The sequence below is a fragment of the Cydia fagiglandana genome, chromosome 13, assembly GCF_963556715.1.
Source record: "Cydia fagiglandana chromosome 13, ilCydFagi1.1, whole genome shotgun sequence".
Classification (NCBI taxonomy): Eukaryota; Metazoa; Arthropoda; class Insecta; order Lepidoptera; family Tortricidae; genus Cydia; species Cydia fagiglandana.
The window spans coordinates 6,733,807-6,758,343 of record NC_085944.1 but is presented as its reverse complement, the minus strand read 5'-3'; the positions used below and the strand labels follow the sequence as shown (position 1 = coordinate 6,758,343).

The 24,537-nt window shown below is 36.4% G+C and overlaps 1 protein-coding gene, 1 long non-coding RNA gene and 1 other non-coding gene across 3 annotated transcripts in view; 2 read left to right on the top strand and 1 right to left on the bottom strand.

Annotated features, from left to right (window-relative positions):
* The window catches only part of LOC134670082 (matrix metalloproteinase-2-like), a 218,612-nt gene extending 216,683 nt beyond the window's left edge, over positions 1-1,929 (bottom strand). Inside the window, exon 1 of the mRNA XM_063527760.1 lies at positions 1,570-1,929. The gene's annotated coding sequence lies outside the window, so the exon portion shown is untranslated. The remainder of the gene's footprint in view (positions 1-1,569) is intronic.
* Positions 1-24,537, top strand: part of LOC134670120 (uncharacterized) — a 381,632-nt gene that overhangs the window by 222,303 nt on the left and 134,792 nt on the right. The gene's annotated exons all lie outside the window — the stretch shown is intronic.
* On the top strand, positions 24,023-24,095 carry Trnak-cuu (transfer RNA lysine (anticodon CUU)). Its single transcript has one exon. It is a non-coding gene; the product is annotated as a tRNA-Lys (tRNA).

The following is a 24,537-nucleotide window of genomic DNA, read 5'->3' as shown; positions in this document are numbered from 1 at the left end:
ATCATCACTGACAGGACTATTGTAGCCAATAAGCCTGATATTGTGATAATAGATCGATCGCAACGTCGGGCCATGCTCGTTGACATCACCATCCCCCATGATGAGAATCTCGTGAAGGCCGAGAAGGACAAGTCCAGTAAGTACCTAGACTTGGCTCACGAGATAACCGCCATGTGGGATGTTGATTCGACGATCATTGTCCCGATAGTCGTTTCAGTGAACGGTTTAATAGCGAAGAGTCTCGACCAACATCTCGAGAGACTCTCGCTAGGTGGTTGGATCAAGGGACAGATGCAGAAGGCGGTGATCTTGGACACGGCGCGGATAGTACGTCGGTTCCTCTCTCTGCAGCCCTGACCACCGGTAGCTTGGGCCTTGCCCCGCTGCTGGCGGCACCCTAGGTTAGGTTTTTTATAATGTGTTTATATGTATTTTTATTGTTTTGTAAGTGTTTTTATATTTTACTTTTATATTCATATTATAAAAATACCTAACCTAAGACGATAAATAAATAAAGAGAAAATAATAAAATTATTTATATATTCTTTTCTTTTTTTCTTTTCTATATTTACATAAATAGGTGCGTCCATGTGCGTTGCAACTTGTTTCAATGAATAACTTAGTTTACGATACGCTGCATAAGTAGTGCATAATTTTGAGTATTGATTAGTTTTATAACACTCTACTGACCAATTTTCTGTGATAAAACATGATACGGCGATTTTACACAGACAGTCGATCACCTCGGTCGACAGCATGTACGCGCCCTAATCCGCCCGCGCATTTCCAAATAATACCTAGCTATTACTATATGTGGATAAAAACCGTCGAGATTCAAGTGATTAGGGGATTGTACTGCGTCCTGCGTATGGGGACTAGTCCCTTGTATAGTGTACGCATAATAAGATTAACATATCTACATAAATATAAATACATAAAAAAAACATTTAGGACTATGAATAAATTATTTCTGGCGTAACAGCCAACATGCCAATCGTTTACACCCCTTAACGAATGAAATGCAACAGTCACTGTCTCATTAATATGGAAGTGCTAGACACGAGAGCGTTTCGTTGTTGTACCGCAAGCGATTGTCATCTTGGCTAGGCATACTTATACGACACGAGTATTTGCCCTTTCCGGGATTCGAACCTCTGACGACCAGCTTAGTAGAGCGGGTCACTACCTACTCAGCAGGACACAGCAGACAGCGCTGTTCAATAATATGTATTTATTTAATAGAGTCAATTTTTAAATACATTATACAATATGCAATTGAATAGGCTACTCAAAAATATATTGTCAACAACTCTATTATCATTTAAGTAATCAGAGCTTTCGTATTTTGGATCATGTTAATAGTGTAAATATTTTGGCAGCTGACTCTACATTTTTCATAACGAAGTTTAAAAGTAAATAAACCTTCATCCAACTATTTTGTAATTGAACAAGTTAACATTGAGGGTAATCAACTTCAACAAACCTTTTTACTCTAATGGCATTCCAGCAGTAAGTAAAGCATCGCAGACAAGCGTAAATTACACCAACAAGAACTGGCTGCATACTTACACTATCTTAATTCTCAATCCGCTACGAATTCGCACCAAAGAAAATCATGAAAACAAAACAAGTCTCCCTTCAGAGCTTCCTGCGACAGAGCGGGACAACACGAAACTGAAAGCACTGCTCTACAAACAACTTTTCAGAATTCACACAGTGTCCTAACTTCAACTGAAATGTTCTTAGCGGCTAATTCGGTTCCGAACTACGAAAGAAATAACAGTACAATTGGAAATGACACTGGCACTCAAGAAGTTGAGTGTATTTTAAGAAAAAAAAATGTTTTAAGTGAGAGTTTCGTGAATGAAAATAAACAGATGAACATCGCCCGCCCGACAGACGCGCGTTCGGCAACCGCGCTCTAACTACTAAACTTCGGGTGAACGGAACGTAGGAACAGTGGACTTTTAGTGCATGCGCCGGCTGGGTGCGTGTGCGTGCGTCTGTGTGTAGCCGGTGCGGTGGTGTGCGTGCTGCTTGGCGCTTTGTGGGTTATTATTGTTCACGCACAATGAAGTGTGTACAAGGATGTTGTACAAGAAACAATTTCTTTTGATTAAGGTTAGGGTGAAAGTAAATAAATAAAAATAAAACAATCTTGCGATTATACCCATATGTTGATATGGGTATAATTTGCGTAATAATGAGCTTTATGTGTGTCACTAGTTTGTTAATACTAATTATAGGGTATCTATCGAGCATGTAATTTAATATAAATAGGTTTTTGAAATATGACTCTACATTATTGTGAAAACACAGGTAGGTAGCAGTCGTTTAGCCTGCTGGCTGCCAATGAAGCTGATATGCTGGGTTCGAATCCCGGTAAGGTATAATTTCAATTAACCCCAACATCTTCCTAAAGCCAACAAGTCTTCAGTATATTTTACCATATCAGAAAAGAGATGCAGCACAAATATGTGGTTTATACGGCCATATGTTGCTGGCATTATAATTAGCAAAATATTTTTCACTTCTCATGCTCAAAAAGTGCACCTTTATGTCGTGCGTAGACAACATAAAATCGCATTTTATGCTCTAGACCATAAAAGTAAAATTTTCTTCTAAGACTAAGGTAATCGGTCTCAACAGCCAAACAGTTAAAACATATTGCACAATTTTACTGAGCAATAAAATTGTGTAGATGACAAAACTTGTTATATTATTTTATTTTTGCTACAATTTATTAGAAATCCGTATTCTCTGTCATTAAATTAAGTAAATCACATAAAATAGGAGTCGATTATCGTTCAAAAATGCTCCAAAATGTTTGACTTGGCAGAAAACCAAGCGTCTGAAACTCTGATCATATGTTGAAAATTAAAAAGTTAGTTGGTGGGAATTGGTTATGTATGTTCTTACGCTTTACGACAATTTCGTGGTGTAAATTGCCGTGAAAAATATAATTTATTTTCCTCGCAATCAAAGTGAAAAGCAGAGTGTACAACAAGGGCATCTTCGCTTCGCTCAGACCAAAAAATTACCTCTGGTAATAATGGGTCACTTTATGCCCTTGTTGTACAATCTACTATTTCTGAATATTTAACTTTAAATTATTAATGACTGAAACAGTTAGGTACTATGTCGACATGTATATTTGTTTATACAAATATACATGTCGACATAGTGTTGATGAAATGCAACAATGTGCATAAGCATTAGTTTTAATTTGATTTGTAGGAACCTTAACCTAACGTAACTTATACAAGTTACTTTTTTAGGGTTCCGTACCCAAAGGGTAAAACGGGACCCTATTACTAAGACTTCGCTGTCCGTCCGTCCGTCCGTCTGTCACCAGGCTGTATCTCACGAACCGTGATAGCTAGACAGTTGAAATTTTCACAGATGATGTATTTCTGTTGCCGCTATAGCAAAAAATACTAAAAACAGAATAAAATAAAGATTTAAATGGGGCTCCCATACAACAAACGTGATTTTTGACCAAAGTTAAGCAACGTCGGGAGTGGTCAGTACATGGATGAGTGACCGTTTTTTTTTGCTTTTTTTTTGCATTATGGTACGGAACCCTTCGTGCGCGAGTCCGACTCGCACTTGACCGGTTTTTGTAGTTTCATGACAATGTATATATTTTTTTAGTAGTAGTTAACAAGACGAACGGAACTTTATTAACCGTTAAAGTACATCCGCAGTAAAGTGCCGGCCTACCTATATACTTAGTTCCCGTCCAGAGTTTGCAGAGGGCATTGTTCGAGATGAATTAGCAGGGAGCACATTAATGAGTGTATTGAACGCTCAAATGCATACAATTAAGTATCCGGAAAGAAACAAAAGGCTCAGCCCCCTCACATTGAGTACCGATTTCTTTGATAAATCACTACTGGTTTGTGGGACAATAGACGCTATTACGATAAGAGTATGTGTGCAATAGACGGAAAGGCCTGTGATGATGTGTATTATTAAGTAATGTGAGATACCTGTCTGAGGAATATTAAAATTGTGTTACATAAATTAGAATTCCATGATAAATACAATCAATCTAATTTAAAAGTCGGCACAAAGGGTTTACGGCCCGATTCCTACATCAAATATTACGTCAGGATACTAATACGTAGGTTGTTCCATAAGTCTTGCAAAAGTGTAACTTCTTACTAAGCTTTTTCAAAATAAAAACCATCACTGTTAATACACTTATGCATGTGTTCAAACCGTGTATCACACATGATCTTCCACCGCTCCTTTGTGACACTGGCGCAGGCTTCATCCCATGCACTCAATAGCTCGTCATCAGTCGCAGACCGTCGTCCATTTAACTGGCTCTTGATCAGCGGGAAGAGACCAACATCGCACGGTGCAAGGTCGGGGCTATAAGACGGGTGGTCCAGCACAGTAAGCCCCGATTGTCCCAAAAACTTCTGAGTTCTGATCGCTCGATGAGCAGGAGCGTTATCATGGCTGAAATGCCAACTGCCCAGATGAGGGACCCAGAGAGAACATAACTTTTTAACTTTTAGGCCTTGGTGTAAATTTGAATTAAGTGTTGATGCACTAATGTGGAGCATCTCCTCAATCTATCTGCACGTAATTCGCCTATCAATAGTTATCAGTTTTCTAACAGCGTCTATGTTTTCTTGGGCCCTGCTTGTAATGGGTCGGCCCGGTCCTTCCCCGTCGTCTAAATTATAGTTGCTTCTTTGAAATTCCTTGTACCACCTGAATACGGTAGAAAGGGAAGGGTACTCTTTACCAAAGGCACCGAACATTTCCTCGTGGCAATCTTAGTAAGATAATCCACGTTTGAAATTATAATAGAAAATCACTCTGTACTCGCGGTTACCCTTTTCACAATTGTTTCGATCTATTTACCGAATATCACTGCTGGCAGGCTCAACAAACACATCATGTAAGAACTTGTAATTAGTGGCAGATAACCATACGCTCAGTCATACATGTCAAAGCTTGTTAGATTCCTTCCATTGCAAGACTTATGGAACAGCCTACGTATATGGATTAGATCTGTCAGTGTCACAAGTGTCGTTTTTGTTTGAAGAAACGTCACCTTTGACACTGACATATCTAATCCATTTCGTATGTTTATATTAGTTATGTAAGCCTGGAGCAAAAATGCATATCCATTGAATATACTGTATATAGTTTTTGCCTAATCGCGAGTTCTCAGTCCGGGCAAATATAGGTACCAGTTATTAAAGGAAAACGAAGCAGATATCATTATTGGATTGTTTGGGACTTTGGGACGAAGCATGCTGCTGAGTTGCATTTCTGGTGAGTTGCACCTGGCGAAGCCTGCGTTGCGGTTGTCTTACATATAAAGTTTACATAAAAATTTATAGTTTTGCTTTGGTATTCAATAAAATAATACTTTTTTTTTATTACACTTTTTGGATTTCACGGGCCTATAAATCCCGGTCTTTTGATAGGCTTGCGTGGGGATATAGATCCAACACGTAGAGGCCCCTTGGAGAGCTTTAATGTCATGTAGAACGCCTGCTGGAACCCGTTCACAGGCGCAACAATAGACACCCATGAACCGGTCGCAGTTACACTTTTATTATTAAGGTTTTATTTGGCATTTTTAGAAATAGGTACCCACCTATTTCTAAAAATGCCAAATAAAATTGTACACCTCAAATCAATCCTTCTACAAGGTGAAAGTAATAAAATTCAAAAACGAGTGTTGTCTGCCTTCCTCATTTATCTGGCTACATAAAGAAGCCGAAATCCCTCGGAGCCGTACGTCTAGACTGGCAGTGCTAACTGCACTCGCCGCCTAAACCTAATCTCCTGATCTTTACCCAAAGCAAGAGGTTTTTGGCTGTGAAATATTGTTTCAGCATCCCCTTTCAACAAGCTCCTTTTATACAAATTTATTATTTAATTTTCGATCTTGCTTCTGCAAACACTAAAAGGTCAATCCCTAGCTTCATATCAAATTAAGCTGAGCAATTAGGTACAGTCGCCATCAGATATATCAAAGCGGCCGAGGTACCTACTCACAAATATCTGATATTTTCAAGGAGCTTGAGTGTGTGTATATCTGATATTTTCAAGGAGCTTGAGTGTGTGTTCAGATATTTTTGAGCACCACGGCCGCTCCGATATTACTGATGGAGATTGTACCATATAACGTGCCTGGATGTAGCAGGAATCAGTATTGCACCTGCTTAAAGAATGAATTCCGAGATAAGACGTATCATTGGAATCTGTTCTGCCGATTTTGCGAGATGGATGTACTTAAAATACCTAACATCAAAAATATATTTTATTACATTTTTAATATTAGTATGATACCAATGATTAATTTCCTGCCACAAGTGATAATAATGGCCGGAAATATCAATAATCTTTCAAAACTGTATCGTAACTAATAAATTAATCGCATAATCAAACACGTTTATCAAAAAATATGTCATAATTTCGTGAATACCGGAAAATAACTCATTTGCGATTCTTTGTATTTGATGACGGAGCGGCAAAATAATTCGTCCGTGAAATGAAATCACTGTCAACTTCATAAAATATTTATTCAAGACATTCTCAAAATTTTGTAATGAGATAATGATTTATTTTTGGTGATTTCTACATTTTTGCCTCAGTTTTATCGCGTTATTTACCATGATTCACTGTTCCCGCTGTCTTAAAATTCGCTAAAGGGGCCCACAGATTACCAGTCCCCTGGACGATATCGGCCTGTCTGCCTGTTAAACGTAAAGGGTGACAGTTCCGAACAACTGACAGGCTGATATCGACCGGCGAACTGGTAATCTGTGGGCCCCTTAACATAATACATAGTATCGGAATAAGTTATGCATTGCATACTTACATACTATTACAGGCTGTCTGATAATTAATGGACAACCTTTTAACCACCGAAAGAAAAATTAGATTATCTCGAAAACCACGAAACTTTTACTAGACTTCGAAGTTCTGGACCAGCCTAAAGTGTCCTGTCGGTAGTTATAGAAGGTTGTCCATGATCATGAGGAAACCGAACTACTCGTACATATTGTTCACTTGCTGACAAGGAAACGCTCAAAAAATTACCCATATCAGTAATTTGCATAACATCGTATACAAAATGATGAAATTGCATAATACAACATATATGTACATGCAAGCAGTCGTGGGTCAAAGTCACGGCCCGGGCAGCACGGCGGCGCAGGCGCCGCGGGCAGCCGCGGGAGCACGTACAACGCCATATTCGATGTCTCGTAGACAATGCTTCATCCGTTTTCCTACTGCTAACTAAATTATACACTGTGTTTACATATAAGAGTTGCCAAGCGCATCGCCTTAGCCAAACTAGTATAAGTGTGAGCTCATACTGAATAGTGGTTAAATAATCTCTAGAGCAAGTTACACTATTTTACAGTCTAGAAAAAATTGCGAATTAAAGCTGTGTCTAACTTATTAGATAGTCAATAGTCTGAATCAAAGATGCATGAAGCGCTATCGTCGATGTATGCAAATATGCGATGCATTATGTTATTTGGGAATTAAAAGCAGCTTACTTTCTGCCATTTCCGGTGTTTTAATAGCAAAATAGAAACTGCGATAATAATAACAGGCCAATTCGAACGTGTACTAGCTGACATCAAACTGGTTCCAATATCATTATAATATCGGTTTGATGTAAGTGCACGTCCGAATTGGCCTGTAAGTAAACGTTTGAAACCTTTCGGTACTACTGAAGCTGTAGCAGTGACTATTTTTACCGAAATGTAAAAGAACTTTATTAACTGTCTAGATTAAAACCTGCGTATTTCACCATAATCCACATAAATTATCATAGGTGTTTCCTAAAGTAGGTATCTAAAACAAAATAATTGTACAAAAAAAAAATATCTGAAATAGTAAAGCCCAATAAGTAATCGAACACATCTGGTAGAAAATGCCTTTAGGCATTGAGTCCGCCATTTGCATTTTTTTTTTGTATTTTGTGAAAAGAAGTTTAAATAAAATAAAATAGTAAAGGCTACAGTGGCTGCTTAACATCAGGCGACTCTACAGTTGCAGCGCGTATAATGGTAACATTCCATTTCTAACCGCAGCTGCACTACCGGTACTGAACGCGTCGCTGCTGTCATTGTCAATTTCCATAGTAAAATGAACAGTATTGCAGCTGTCGTTGCAAATGGACTGTCACCTTGAACGTCGGCAACAAAGTGTAGAGCAGCGGCATTCTCAAAGCTACCGCACAAATGTATTGTTGAATTTGTTATTCTAGAGTACGCCTTATAAGTGACAATTATAGCTCTCTAGGCTGTCGGTCACTGCAGTATGTAGCTCTACCTGTTTATCCAACAAAGGAAATAACCACTCCGTATTTCGCATTGCATCTCTTGAATTCTACAGAAAGACCAAATACAGTTTCTGCAAAATGTTCCATGTAAATATAAATAGTACACGTACAAATACACTGCCGTATTCGAACTTCAAGATATTCACAAGAGATGACACGTACTAGATCCATTCTAGACACGTTATAGTTTAGATATCAACTAGTTCTCTTTTGCAGCGCAATTCGGACAACCAATGTCACTTTTACGTTAGATAGAGTAAGATATCTATTAGATGTGAATTGGATCTCTAAATCATATCCTGTGGAAATCGTTCAAGAGTATCTCCAGAATCGCGCAAATGTCAAATTTGACAGGTTAGATCTTAAACATATCGTTATCGTATCTTGGTGATGTCTAATATACAGGGTGATTCATGAGACGTGAGCAGGACTAATCCTGCATACTCAGTAACTGATCATTGATCGATCACTGTCGTATTTAGGTGAAACAACCACAATTTTTCCTATTATTTAACTTTTTGGTGAGGGCAAATTTAATTCTCTACAATCATGGTTACCCTACAAGACCTAATAAATAAACATAAAACCTCTTTAACCGTAATGACAGCATTTTGATTACGAAGAAAATAAACTGTCAAACTTGAGTGACATACATACGATTTTTCAAAAGTAACCAGACCGTGATGACAGTGATGACATTCAATTTGACACAGAATATCGGTAGTTTAGTGCTCTAATTTTAGGGTGACCATGCAAGTCGTAAATAAATTAATAGCTTTTTTTTTTCAACACGACTAGAAAATTAACGTTAACCTCACTAATACTGATACGAAACAGTTGCTTATAATTTACGAAATGCGTAGTGTTAGTCCTGCTCACGTCTCCTGAATCACCCTGTATATCTAATAGATGTCTGTTTTAAAATCCGAATCGGGCCCACAAACTCGATTAGACAGATTGAGCTTAGATTTGAGGGGAAATCTGACTCGATAAGATACGGAAATTGATCTTTAGGGAGTACCGAAGCCGGTTTTATTATATAATTAAGAAGAGCTGCCTTCAGATAAACACATTCAATTGCATTGTACATATATTTGATTTCACAAGGTTTGCAAGGCTGAAAAGTCAATCCAGGCAGTGACAAAAGCTCGTTTCTCAACATAAGAAAGCGATACTGATAAATCTAACATCGGTTCTAAAACCTTTCCAAAGCTACCTCGTTGCCTACGGTAGTCAGTGAATTGAACTGACTCGGAAACTAGGTATTCTTATTATATAGGTGCTGTTGGAAAGTTTCAGAAATTGCGAAATTTCCACATGGTATAAATTCGGAAACTTCTCATAGTTTTGTATGGGAAATGGAACATTCCATTTTAATAATTTCCATTTTGTAATTTTCATGAAATTTCCGAATACTAGTGAAACTTTTTCGAAACATTCCGCAACTTGCACATATTATAAGAGGGACAACTCCAAGTGACCCTTTTGCTTTTGTGCACTTGTATACAGTCACCTGCAATAATATGTTACTTTACTCTTCGAAGGCCGCAAAAATATGTGACACGCTCTTATAGACTGGTCATATTTTTCATCAAAACGATTTCGACTGGCAAAGCATATTACTTTTTGGCAACCGGGTTTTTTAACCTAATTAGACCCCGCTGAATCCGAATTTGCCGGTTGCTCGATCGAAATCTTGACCGGAAGTGAGATATTTGACATGAAAGGTCCCTTTTTTTAGTTTTTCGTAAATAACTCTTAAACGGAGGCGCATAGCAAAAAATGTTCTATTACATAAGTAACCTGCATAAAATTGCCTACAAGAAAGATTCAGTACAATTTTTCGCTAGGATCAATATTCAAAGAGATATTAACGCGGGAAATTTAATTATAATCACTTCTAAGGTCCCTTTTTTTAGTTTTTCGTAAATTACTCATAAACGGTGGCCAATATCAAAAAATGTTGTTCAACGATAATAATTTACACAAAATTTTGAACAAAACAGATTCAGTACACTTTTCGCAGGGATCAATATTTAAAAAGATAATAAAGAGGGAAAGTTCTAGTATAATGAATTCTAAGTTTCCTTGTTTTTATTTATTCGTTAATAATTTGAAAAGTATGACTCATAGCAAACAAAATCTTATACCTAAATAATAAACATAAAATTTCCTACAAGAAACATATGGAACATTTTTCGCTAGGATCAATATTTAAAAAGACAAAACAGCGGGTAAGTTAATTATAAATGATTTTAAAGTCCCTTTTTAGTTATTTGTAAATAACTCGTAAACGGTGTCCCATAACAAAATAGGTTTTTAAAAATAAATTATCTGCATAAAATTCCCTCCAAAAAACATCTGGAACACTTTTCTCTAGGATCAATATTTAAAGCGATATTAATGGAAGAAAGTTAATTACAATCAGTTCACATGTCACTTTTTATTAGTTTTTCGTAAATAACTCGTAAACGGTGGCCCTTTGCAAAATAATATTCTACATAAATATTAAACATAAAATTGTACACAAAAAAGGTTTTGTACACTTTTTCGCTACGATCAATATTTAAAGAGGTATTAAAGGGGGTAAGTTCAATAATCAATAATAATGAATTTCCAAGTCCCTCACGGAATAAAGTCAGTCACGGATAAATGGGGGGGGGGAATGGTCATTGATTGGCTATGGGGGGGGGCTTTATCTCCGAAACTACTGGGTTTACGTATAGATGACAGGAAAACCTATTAGAAATATGCAGTCAAGCGCGAGTCGCACATTACTTAGTTTTTGAACCGACCCCTACGAGTTTTTTAATGGCAATTCACTCGCGTTTCACATATAAAGAATTCGTTGTTGAAATTTGGGTAATGTACGGAACCCTTGCAACGCGAGTCCGACTTGCGCTTGGCCGGTTTTTTCCTTTTGAGGTACGGAATCCTAAAAACTAAAAAGAAGTGACCTGTGAATTAATCGTAATCAACTTTCTTTCTTTAATATCGTTTCAAATATTTATCCCACAGAAAAGTGTTCATTATGTTTTCGTAGAAAATTTTATGCCGATTTTTTATTTACAAGAACTTTAAGGACTTATTTTGCTATGAGCCTTATTTTAAGAGTCATTTACGAAAACCTAAAAATATGGACCTGGAAATTGATTATAATTAACTTACACCCTTTAATACCTCTTTAAATATTAAACGTAGCAAAAAAGTGTACAGTACCTTTTTTGTGGACAATTTTATGTTTAATATTTATGTAGAATATTATTTTGCAAAGGGCCACCGTTTACGAGTTATTTACGAAAAACTAATGAAAAGTGACCAGTGAACTGATTGTAATTAACTTTCTTCCATTAATATCGCTTTAAATATTGATCCTAGAGAAAAGTGTTCCAGATGTTTTTTGGAGGGAATTTTATGTAGATAATTTATTTTTAAAAACCTATTTTGTTATGGGACACCGTTTACGAGTTATTTACAAATAACTAAAAAGGGACTTTAAAATCATTTATAATTAACTTACCCGCTGTTTTGTCTTTTTAAATATTGATCCTAGCGAAAAATGTTCTATATGTTTCTTGTAGGAAATTTTATGTTTATTATTTAGGTATAAGATTTTGTTTGCTATGAGTCATACTTTTCAAATTATTAACGAATAAATAAAAACAAGGAAACTTAGAATTCATTATACTAGAGCTTTCCCTCTTTATTATCTTTTTAAATATTGATCTCTGCGAAAAGTGTACTGAATTTGTTTTGTTCAAAATTTTGTGTAGATTATTATCGTTTAACAACATTTTTTGATATTGGCCACCGTTTATGAGTTATTTACGAAAAACTAAAAAAAGGGACCTTAGAAGTGATTATAATTAAATTTCCCGCGTTAATATCTCTTTGAATATTGATCCTAGCGAAAAATTGTACTGAATCTTTCTTGTAGGCAATTTTATGCAGATTACTTATGTAATAGAACATTTTTTGCTATGCGCCTCCGTTTAAGAGTTATTTACGAAAAACTAAAAAAAGGGACCTTTAATGTCAAATATCTCACTTCCGGTCAATATTTCGATCGAGCAACCGGCAAATTCGGATCCAGCGGGGTCTAATTAGGTTAAAAAACCCGGTTGCCAAAAAGTAATATGATTTGCCAGTCGAATCAAGAAGGAGAGCGATTTTGAATTTTTATGTCTAGTCTATTATGGCTCTACAAATAAGATCGTGTCAAATATTTTTGCAGCCTTCGTTGTGTAACTATTATTGCAGGTGACTGTACATGGCACCACCTGATCGCTCCTCAACATCCTCGCTATTGTTTACTCACACAGTCTATTATTTATTTACCGTCTCAAAACCAGTTGTCATTTTTGTGACCGATGAGTACGTCGCTAATTTCCAAGTACTTGACCTACATGTGACTACCGTTAGCGCATGACTCAGGGGGTCAGCACTTTTACAGCTGGCAGCCAAACTGATTGATTAATCGGTTGATTTAGTGGTTACGTAATTTTTTAACAGATTTTCGATTTTGGAGAGATACATTAGTCTGTTTTACGATAAGATTTACACCTAGTTGTTCGATGACATATTTAAAACCGCAGTTGGGTAAATTAACCAACCACCTTTAAAGTAGAGTTATTGGTCCCCGATTTTGTAAGAAAGTAGTTAATTATAGTAATAAATGATTAGAATTACTCACAAACAGATATGAAAATGATGGAGATGAAAATTCTAAATGTTTGTAGATTGGCGCGCGCTGTCAGTTTGACTCGTATCAACTCGTTTGTCTTTAGGCCAACGTAATGCTGAGTGAGCGTGTGTGGCCTCCTTTTATCGTAGAATACCTTAGGTAGGTACTACAATGAATAAGACCAAGTTTCTTCACTTACATTTATGAATAGACCGACTGAAAAGCCTTAACAGCAACCGTATCTCACAATCATGGCACATCACGTCACATTCAATAATTGAATACTCTTAAATTAATTTACACGAAACAACACTCACTTTCAAAGTTAATAAAAACACGAGTGATATCAATCGTCGATTCGTAGTAACTAGGACTAACAGATGTGGGGCAGCATTACACCGAAGATGCGATGACATGACCCGGCAACGAGTTCTTGTATAGACTACAAAAAAGCCATTATACCTTTGAACTACTAGTATAGGTACTTTGAAACTGTCTGTCTGTTTTAGATTATAATAGTTTTAAGGATCCGTTATGTTATCAAGAATTTTTACGAAGCAGAAAATACTGTCGAAGAAAATTATTAAAAACACTGTAAGGCCGTGACATAACTATATTCAAAAATTTCGAATATATTATTATTCATTCACAAAAAATTCTCGATCTCGTATGTCAGTTAGTTTAATTTATAAAAAATATTACAAGTGGCTTATTTCAGGAATGTCAACACTCATAGGTGTTAGCTTTGGATAGCTTAACCATAACTGAATATCGGCGCGATTCGGGAAATGAATTAGAGATTCACTAGATATGAAATAATAACCATATGTGACGTTCCACAGCCAAAGGTACCTTATGGCGTTTGGCACTTACACTATCATAAACGCCGTTCCAATATTATTGCGGCTGCCATAAGGTACCTTTTGCCATGGAACGACACATATCTTTACTATTTCATATCTAGTGAATTTCTAATTCATTTCCCGAATCGCGCCGTATATTTATTGCAACTAAGAGATTATGAGTATGAACTTCGAAATTAGTCCTATAAATTTTATATTGTTGAAAATACAATACAAATACTCGTACATTGAAAAAACAGTTGTTGTAATCGCAACATCACAACTATCACAAGAACCGCTCCTTTAAATTTATTTGACATCCATACCAGTGACTTGTCGAATTAATTTAGGACATAATTTGCATTATGTTCCAAACAATACAAACTGAATGTGTACTTACCGTTATGGGCAGATAAAGAGTTCTCACTTCTATAATTTGTAATGCGGAAATCAAAAATAACTAATGAAATAAGTATATTTAGTGATAATTTCATTTCAGTAAATGTGGTGAAAAGTGATTTGCTGCTGTCGGCGGCTTATGTTGGTTGTTTAAGGCTTCATCACACTGTCGAAAATCGGCAGTCCGTATTACCTAAATATTTCTGACTGCAGTTATCCGATAGGTAATAAGTTGTACGGTAGGCTCGGATTACATAAAAAAAATCAATAACTAGGCCAGCCGTGAGATATTTCGCTATATTTTGAGCTAGATAAGGTGCTCAGTCATCTTAATTAAGGCAATCCTGTATCAATCGAGTTGTGTGAAGTGAACACCCAGCCACTGGTACCTACATGGATTCAACTTAGGACAATTTACTGTACATAATTAAATAGTTTTATAAAGGCTTTCACCTTCATATATCATATCTTAGTGTCGCGTAAGCATCCTTAACGACTGACGACTTTATATGAATAATTTTACACCCTGCTTTCATTGCTAACTAGCGAAGTTAACTAAAGTTTCCTCGACACAGAGGTAAACATCGTAAATTAATTATTTAAATGGCAGTAAGTATAAACCACACAGTTGATGAAATTTCGACGACGCTAGCTGATAGGTGCAATTGGCCAATAAAAATATTGCCCACCATAAGGCTGTCAATTGACCGGCCATTGCATCGGAAGATATATGCTGGTCTCCTCAGTAGCAATAAATTGCGACTTTATAGCTTCAATTTCGTAAAAGATTTTGCTGTCAAACTGTGTAGATATTTATTATGATCCAAATATTTATTGTGATTATAATTTTGACCCACCACCGGAACAGGAGCTACCACACAATGCCACATTTATGCGGGTCATTCTTATAATGAGACAATGTTTCGAAATTTGAATATAATGGGTCCATATTAAGATTTTTTTTTTTTACAGCCTGTTTATAAAAAAAATATGGAACCCAGAACAAACACTTGAACAATGTTTGGTTCCATTACATTGACGACGGATAGATTCACGTGCGATAAATAGGTAGGTGGGCATTTTCACTTAACTATGCCCCTTTAACGGCCGGTTAGCAATCATAACAAAACTGACGGTCAATATCAAAACTCAAAACCCATACATTTTGTCAGGAATGTAACGGTTAGACGTTACTGAAACACGACTTAAGTCGCGCCAAAATAGTTATTCTGTGGTCGCGCTTTAAAGTAGGTACAAGTTAAATAAAAATGCCCAGGTAATTAGTGTAATTACTGATATCTCATATCACGCGAGTAAATTCATCGCGATTTATTATTTATTTATTTGATGCACTTGAAAATTATATATTATGTAAGTAGTGTAAGTACATAGTTATAGTCGAGATATTATATGGTGAACTTTTCGGCTTGAACTGGTGAAGTGAAACAATATTTAGTTCTACTATACCTACCACTCAGACATGGGTCATTTTGTATGGAATGTTACTTATAGTCCGTTTTTTTTAGCATTAGAAAGAACTTCGCAGAAGTAAGCTTGTGGTTCCAAATCCGGCACTTTTAGCGGTAATCATTTGAAGTAAATTAGATGTATTGACCATGCTACATTAGATAATTCAATAATTATTAACAATTAAAGAGCCTGATAAAAACTGCACGCTTGCTTCTGTGGAGTTCTTTCTAATGCTAAAAAAAACGAACTATAAATTTAAACGTGCCTCCATAGTGAATCGTTGAAGTAACGGATTGAGACTGGAAACTCTGGCAATAAACACACTTGAGCTAGCACGCTGGGGTTAGCGTCGCAGCTTGAAACTTTGTGTCCAGAGCGGCTACCGCGAAAACCGAAATTCGCAAATTGCGGGGATCTTTCTCTTTTACTCCAATGAAGGCGTAATTAGAGTGACAGAGAAAAATCCCCGCAATTTGCGAACTTCGATTTTCGCGGTTACAGCCCAGTCCATGTTCCCGAGTTTCTGTTCTGAGAGCCCGTACAATCAATGTACGCTATTTTACTAGCAGCTCAAACTAGAAAGTCTTTATTTCGTGTGTTTGTACTTGAATTTGCGAGCTTGTATATCTTAGTTTTATCCGTATTCATATAATAATGAAGTACGAGTACTTTACAACTGTATCAGCATGTACACTAACCCCCTCAATCCCTGTTTCTCTTCTAAAATAATTTGAAAACTGAAAAAGTAGCTGTAAGATAAGTAAAAACTGAATCTAACATTATCCTACCTTTACCTTTAAACGAGCAATTGTTGTATGTATATTTATATTTTCGGGGATCTCGGAAACGGCTCTAAGGATTTCTATGAAATTTGCTTAGGCTGCTTAATTGGTTAAGTCTTATCTCTAGGAAAAGGCGCATTGTTGAGTTTTTATACGTTTTCCGAGCAAAGCCTTCCAGATATTTTTGAATTAAACGTTATGGTATATGGTTGAGCATATGTTAAAATTTTCTATTGTGCAGACAGATGTAGGTAATTGTTTTAGGTCACAGATAGGTTAGTTATTAAAAGGTAACGACAACGACAAAACAAGGATTTCAATAAAATACGTTTCATATGGTGCCACGCCACAATGCATTGACCCGCCGACCAACATCCTGCGATACCATGTGCCGATCGAACTTGTTACTAGTGCACTATAGGTACCTACGTAATTCTGCGTAATATATGTACATTATACACATACAACATACAACTTCGAGGCTTGATACCAATTTTATTGTTTAAATGAAATTGATTTATAATGTATAACAGCCTTATTCTTCTTCAATTTAAGAGGTATCCTCTTGTCGGTGGAGATTTTTCCATTTCTCCCTTTCATACATATGTCAAACAAAACACCGTGAGGAAAACATCGTGAGGAAACCTGCATACATCTGCGAAGAAATTCAAAGGTGTATGTGAAGTCCCCAATCCGCATTGGGCTAGCGTGGGGACTATAGCCCAAGCCCTCTCGCGCTCGAGAGGAGGCCTGTGCCCAGCAGTGGGACGTATATAGGCCGAGATGATGATGATGATGATACATGTGTCATATCCTTGACCTATTAATGCTTAATGCCTAATGTCGCTATTAATGACATAAATGCAATAGTAACTCTATCTGTCTTTATGCTTAAACCACTGAACCGATTTAGACAAAATTTGGCAGGCCCGGTATTATTTTTTCCAATCATCATCAAAAGAAAATATTACAACAAGACAAGGCAATTACAAGAAGAGTAGGTCGTCGTATTAGTCATCCATTTTATGTCACGCAACATGAGTTGCCTCTAGAAAGTGTGTTCCAACTCCAAGAAGTCAACTTGCGTCTGTAACGTAGTTTTAGAGTAGGTCCCGTAACCGCCAATTAATTGTTTTGCGGTTACAGTCTGTCGGTCGTGTGTAGGTAAGTGCTAGTGTAAATGAGTCAGCCACGCGTATTGGGGAAGGACCAAACACAAAACGTAAAATTGATTCATTATGAATTGTAAGTGTCCGCTAACCGTGTTATGGTATACAGTTCTTATAACATTACTCGACCTAGTTTTGCTGAGACGTCATTTAAATTAAATATTGATCAAACCGGAAAGCTCTGGCGGTTACAAATTGACAACTGAACATAAATTAGCCCTAAGGGACAGCTTTGCATTATCGATGCATGATCAAGAGGCCATTAATATTTTGGTCATAAAACTGAAGTAACGCAATACCGGTACTAGAGGCCACATTCAGAAATTTGAAATATGTTATACATACAATTAAACTTAATAGCCACATAATTCATTGTCTTGTTTATACCTACGTACCTACTACGTATTACTCGCGGAAACCGATAACACATAAAAGTACTTGCAAATTATATTTATATTACGCTGCTCTGATATTGAAGTCAAAGTGGAATCATACTCGACCATTCTGAATATGCTCCTAGGTACATTAATCAGGATTATGTAAGTTTGACAGCTTTAGTATCAATAACCAGTAAGAAATGTGGGATTATCCAGGAATCTTAAATCTTAGCTTGTTCGCTCGTAATTCAGGTAGAGGTTACAATACCTATAGGTACTGCCGGTAGGTTCGAACTTAATTAATTAATTAGAGAACATCAGGACACACTGAATCAGATGTAGGTACAATATAAACAGCAGACTTAATGCCTCAAGACTCTAATTCTCTACCAGTCAGCTAGACATACATAGCTGCCCGCTATATGCAGTTCTATAACCAGCAATGTACTAGAAAATGCTATTGGAAAATGTTAAAGCGCTATAGACAATGTATAATTTGTAGTGAATAGTGTTCACTTGTTCAGTATTTCAGTTCAACGACATCTCCAATTAGTGGTGACCTAAATGTTCACATATAGGAAGATATACAATTAATATGATTCTGGAAGGACAGGATCGCAGTCCGCTAGAGCTAGTAATGTTATTAAGCCTACAATAACCCGACTGTAACCAGGTCCATCTACGTGTCAAAGCGAGTTATTACTATCACTACACCTTATAAAACAAAGCCGGCCGCGTCTATCTGTCTGTTTGTGTGTATGTATGTTCGCAATAAACTCAAAAACTACTGAACCGATTTTCATGCGGTTTTCACCTATTAATAGAGTGATTCTTCAGGAAGGTTTAGGTGTATAATTTGTTACGGTTTTGCGTAACCCGTGCGAAGCCAGGGCGGGTCGCTAGTATATAGTATAATCAAAACCTTATTGGTGGTGATTTTTGGACCAATTCATATAAAACCGACCTTTTCTTATAATCGTGAACCTAAGTGTAATTAGTATTTTTGCTCGCTAAAGTTTAGATCTGGCGTATTTTAATACTAAATTAGTAATTAAGTTCGCTTGATAGAATTCGTTCGCGAACATAATTTCAAGAACATAATTTTATAAAATTGTTGATGTATTGTTATTATTTTTGCTTGTATGTAAATTCAATGTTGACGTGCCCTTGTGGCCTATTTGCTGAATAAATGTTGCTGATTTGCTGCTTGCTGAGTGAGTCATAGTCTCGAGTAAAAAGCTTTATGGCAACTAGGTACAGAGTTTTTGCAAAAATCGATTCTGCATGCTTTAAAGGTATGTCACCCGGAGTTGCAAGCGACTCCAGACAATGGAAACCGCTAACCAGAAAATAGGCTGCAACCGACATGGGGCTTATGAAAAAAAGTTCAGTTACAGTTTTCACACCCGTATGCGCATTTCGCATCGACTAAGCGCAGTGAGTCACTCTCACAGCCACAGGGTAGGTTGGGTTTTCCCACACAAAATGCAGAGTCACCGAACTAGGAACCTGCGAGCGGCCAGGTGACCGCTGCTCTACTAATTGGTTGCACGTAACTCTCGATGACACGGAGATCTGTGTCATCACGAACATCCTCAATACTCGTGTACAGTCGCGATCAAATATATCGGAGCTGCCGAGGTGCTCAAAAATATCTGAACACGCACTCTAGCGCCTTGAAAATAGAGGCGTGTTCCGATATTTGTGAGCACCTTGGCCGCTCCGATATATATGATGGCGACTGTACCTATGGTGGGAACAAGATATTTATGACGATGTCATGGGTTTTTTAATTGAGTTGTATTTATTATGATAATTATTAAATTTATATCCGTTCATCGAGGCATGATGTATTTGAACAGAACGATGTGTTGCTTGATATCGCTAAATTTTTTTTCCAATAAACGATAGGACATACAGGGTGATTCATGAGACGTAAGCAGGACTAATCCTGCACACTCAGTAACTGATAATTGACCGATCACCGTCGTATTTAGGTGAAACAACCACAATTTTTCCTATTTTTTAACTTTTTGGTGAGGGCAAATTTAATTCTCTACAATCATGGTTACCCTACAAGACCCAATTAATAACCATAAAACCTCTTTAACCGTAATGACAGCATTTGATTACGAAGAAATAAACTGTCAAACTTGAGTGAGATACGAGTTTTCAAAAGTAACCAGACCGTGATGACAGTGATGACAATCAATTTGACACAGAATATTAGTAGTTTAGTATTCTAATTTTAGGGTGACCATGCATGTCGTAAATAAATTTATTAATTTTTTTTTTCAACACGAGTAGAAAATTAACGTTAATCTCACTAATACTGATACGAAACAGTTGCTTATAATTTACAAAAGGCGCAGTCTTAGTCCTGCTCACGTCTCCTGAATCACCCTGTATATTGTTTTATATGAATGTTTCATCTTCTTCCGTGTTTATATATAATATTTGATTATATTTATTCATTATTCTCTAGCTTTATAGGTACGAGAGTTTATGCAAGGTTGATTTATATTAGTCATGTTTAACTCATAACCGGTTTAAATAATATAGATTCCTCGTTATCTTAGATTTTTAAACATCCATAAAAATCCGACGAATTGAGAATCTCCTCCTTTTTGCAATCGATTAAAAAAGAAATGGAGACCACCATCCTTTCTCCAAGGCTGATGAGGTTTAGGTCAGGACAATAACAAATGAGCTGACTGTATTGAGGCCGTGATAAACTTACGGTTTTTATGCAGTCATTTTTATCTTGCGATAACAACAATAAATACAAAAGATATGTGGGAGGGTGCCGGCCCCTAGCCGAGTAGCCACGAGTGCATTTGACAACCCATTTGCTGAAATAGGTTTTTACTCGTACACCAATGATGGTACCTATTTGCATACAAAAAGACACTGATAGGCAGACATCGTAAATTTTATAGTATTTTTGGTGCAACGGAGTGGTGTTAATGGAATTGGTTTAGATAATTCTGAAATGGTAAATTAAGGTAATTAACGCTAATTAATCATTAGGGTTGAAATTGTTTCTACCAATTCAGTTAACACCAGTCCGCTGCACCGAAAATGCTATAAAATTTACGATGTCTGCTGATAGGACATACCTCGACTACAAATTATGACGTCAGCATGGACATCTAATATTTCATCTATCATGTCTTTGTCTTGTTATAGTTATCTTTAGATTAGTTAGAACCTTTAAAAGACAATGCTCTCGACGAAATATATAATTCGCAGAATTATTTTATTTACGTTTTCTGCAGTTCGTTAAACTTATCTTTGATGAAAATTGAGAGAAATGCAGTGGGTACCCACTTATGTAGTATACTTTTTACTTACTTAATCAGAGTTTTGCCGGCCCGGCGCACTTTAGTGTTTTTAATCTTCTTTAATTCACTGTTTATTTTACGTAGATACTTTGAAGCTGTAACTATATTAACATTTAAATAAGTTACACAGTTATTCATGTCAATAATACCTACCATAGGAAAAAAGAGAATTTTACAGCTACCCATGTTTTGTTACCTATATGATGCACCTTTGGTAGTGAGTCCGGGGCCTGTTTCTCAAAAGCTTGTAACTTTTAATACAAGCGGATGTCACTTTTTGACAACTTTTGTTAGAGAGGGACTTCCACTTGTATTTCAAGTTACAAGCTTTTAAGAAACGGGATTAATGGCCATATCTTTCACTCGACAGGTCCCTTTAACAAGCAATGCAAGTAATTAGCAATGGATGCAAATGGGTGTCGACTCGCGTGATCGAGGAGCCAGGATAACTGTCCAGCTCTGCCATTCTAATCGCCCAGCGAGTCCTGGGCTCCTGTAACGATTACTCATAACTAATCTCCCATGAAGGATCACAAGATCAAGATATAATGGTTATCCTGAGTTGAGTCGCTTGTGCCTACGCAACCAATGCGAATACGTGTCTAGAGCGCCACATCCTGCGCGCGCTGCCTTCGGCATACTGATTCCGTAGCTAATGCCGAAAAGCAAAAAGATGTAACAGTATTAGGAGCAGGTACAATGTTACTGTCTTTGTATTTTGCAGTGTAACCTTTCTGATGCCGCGTGGCGCCTGCTCTATGTCGATTAAGTGTCACGAATATATGGACTTCCATACTTATGTAACATTTAACACAGTCGTGTGTATTTAAGTATTTAGGTAGGTACTAATTATTGGTAAAAACATTTTTACGTGTTTAACTCTTCTCTTAGGTAGGTAGGTAGGTCCCTTTTTAGAACCGATATTTTGTATTGTCAAATATATACAAAATAGAATTCCATGGTTCATGTTTAAGTATGTAAGTTTTTGTGATGATTGACAAAGCATTCTGGTCGCGCTTCGTGTACCTACGTTTTAAACTTCAAGTTCTCAATCTGAATCCATCGAGATCATCAGAACTGGACCTTAACAAAAATGTTCCTAAAAATCTTACTTGTTTAACAAATGTTACCCGGTCTTACAAAATTCCATAAAATAATGAGATAATTCTTAATATAAATCGTCCATCAAAGTATTGCTATTGATAACGTTGTAGACTGTAGTTAACTGAATCACTAAATAAACAGAATCCTAAGAAATACAATACATTATGTAAGGCTACAAATATAATGACCACCAAAAAATACTTTGGTACCCTAAATAAAAAAATCATGCTTACCAAAAAAAATTACTGAACACCAAAAAAATAAGGCCTAAAATTACAAATGTACCACCATTTTAATTACGACTGCACTTCAAATTGTATTCGAATACCAAATATATTGAATGATTACCAAAAATCATTAATGATCACCAAATCTTGAAGACCAAATAATTGCGATATTTTCACCTAAATAAACCTCTATGATACCAAAAAATTTATACATATTACCAAATAAAGTAAAATGATGCCAAAATTACTAGCCAACGCTCAACCCCCGTACCCCGCACCGCATAACTTAAGTAGGCATACTGAAATGCTACTAGAAAAGTATGTTAGGTTAGGTTTGTACTGCTATCAGTTAAGTGGGCTAGGTTAAAACTGCGACCCTTACAGAAACGAATTGCTACTAGAAAAGTGGGTTAGGTTAGGTTTGAACTGCGACCCTTACAGAAAAGAAATGCTACTAGAAAAGTGGGTTAGGTTAGGTTTGAACTGCGACCCTTACAGAAACGAAATGCTACTAGAAAAGTGGGTTAGGTTAGGTTTGAACTGTGACCCTTACAGAAAAGAAATGCTACTAGAAAAGTGGGTTAGGTTAGGTTTGAACTCCGACCCACACAGAAACGAAATTCTACTAGAAAAGTGGGTTAGGTTAGGTTTGAACTGCGACCCTTCCAGATAAGAAATGCTACTAGAAAAGTGGGTTAGGTTAGGTTTGAACTGCGAACCTTACAGAAACGAAATGTTACTAGAAAAGTGGGTTAGGTTAGGTTTGAACTGCGAACCTTACAGAAACGAAATGCTACTAGAAAATTTTGCTTTGCTTTAATAGGATAGTAAGATTTAAAAATTTGGTTATAATTTTACATTAAAATGGAGTTCTAATTTTGGTGGTCATTTACTATTCTTGGGTTAACAATGATTATTTTGGTATCATTTTATTTAATAGGATAGCACGATGTAAAAATTTGGTTATCAATTGACATTAAATTGGGGTTTGAAATTTGGTAATTATTTACAATTTTTGGGTTAATAATGATTAATTTGGTGTCATTTCCTTTAATAGGATAGTAAAATGTATTAAAATTGGTAATCATTTCACATTAAAATGGTGTTATAATTTTGGTGATCATTCATTATTTTAGGGTGGTAAAGTAGATTTTTTTGGTATTAAATTTTATTAAATCTGGTGATCAGTTAAATAGCAGCCATTATGTAATATCGTTAAATTATTAGAACCAAGATGCAAAGATAACGTTATCAAGACTCGATCCCTTATTTCAACCGGGATATCAATAGCCCGGCTAGCTCAGTCGGTAGAGCATGAGACTCTTAATCTCAGGGTCGTGGGTTCGAGCCCCACGTTGGGCGCATCTTTTTGTATTTTATTTTTACGCAATTGAGAATAATTTATGCTATAGCTCATTATTTCATATCCTTTTATGTCGATTATAATTGTAACAATCAATCAATTGTCGCTGCGTGTGTCACGGCTGAGTCACACATAATATGTCGGGCTGCAATTTCGTATCTATTTCGATAAGGAAATAACTCAGACAGTGGTGTCGTAACTCATTGTAGCCTACCAATTCCTAACAATCATTCCATTAGTTATAACACATACAATATTTACAGTTTTAAAGGTGTTTGCTTCCTATTTTCACGCCTATTTTAAAATACTCTGCCTTTTTACTCATATCAAGATAAACAAAAAATAATCTGTCCCTTAAAAATCACAATAAACCTCCAAAATGCAGCCACGATGCAAATTGAATCGAGTTAAATAAAGTATGCAAATATAATTAAGTCGCGC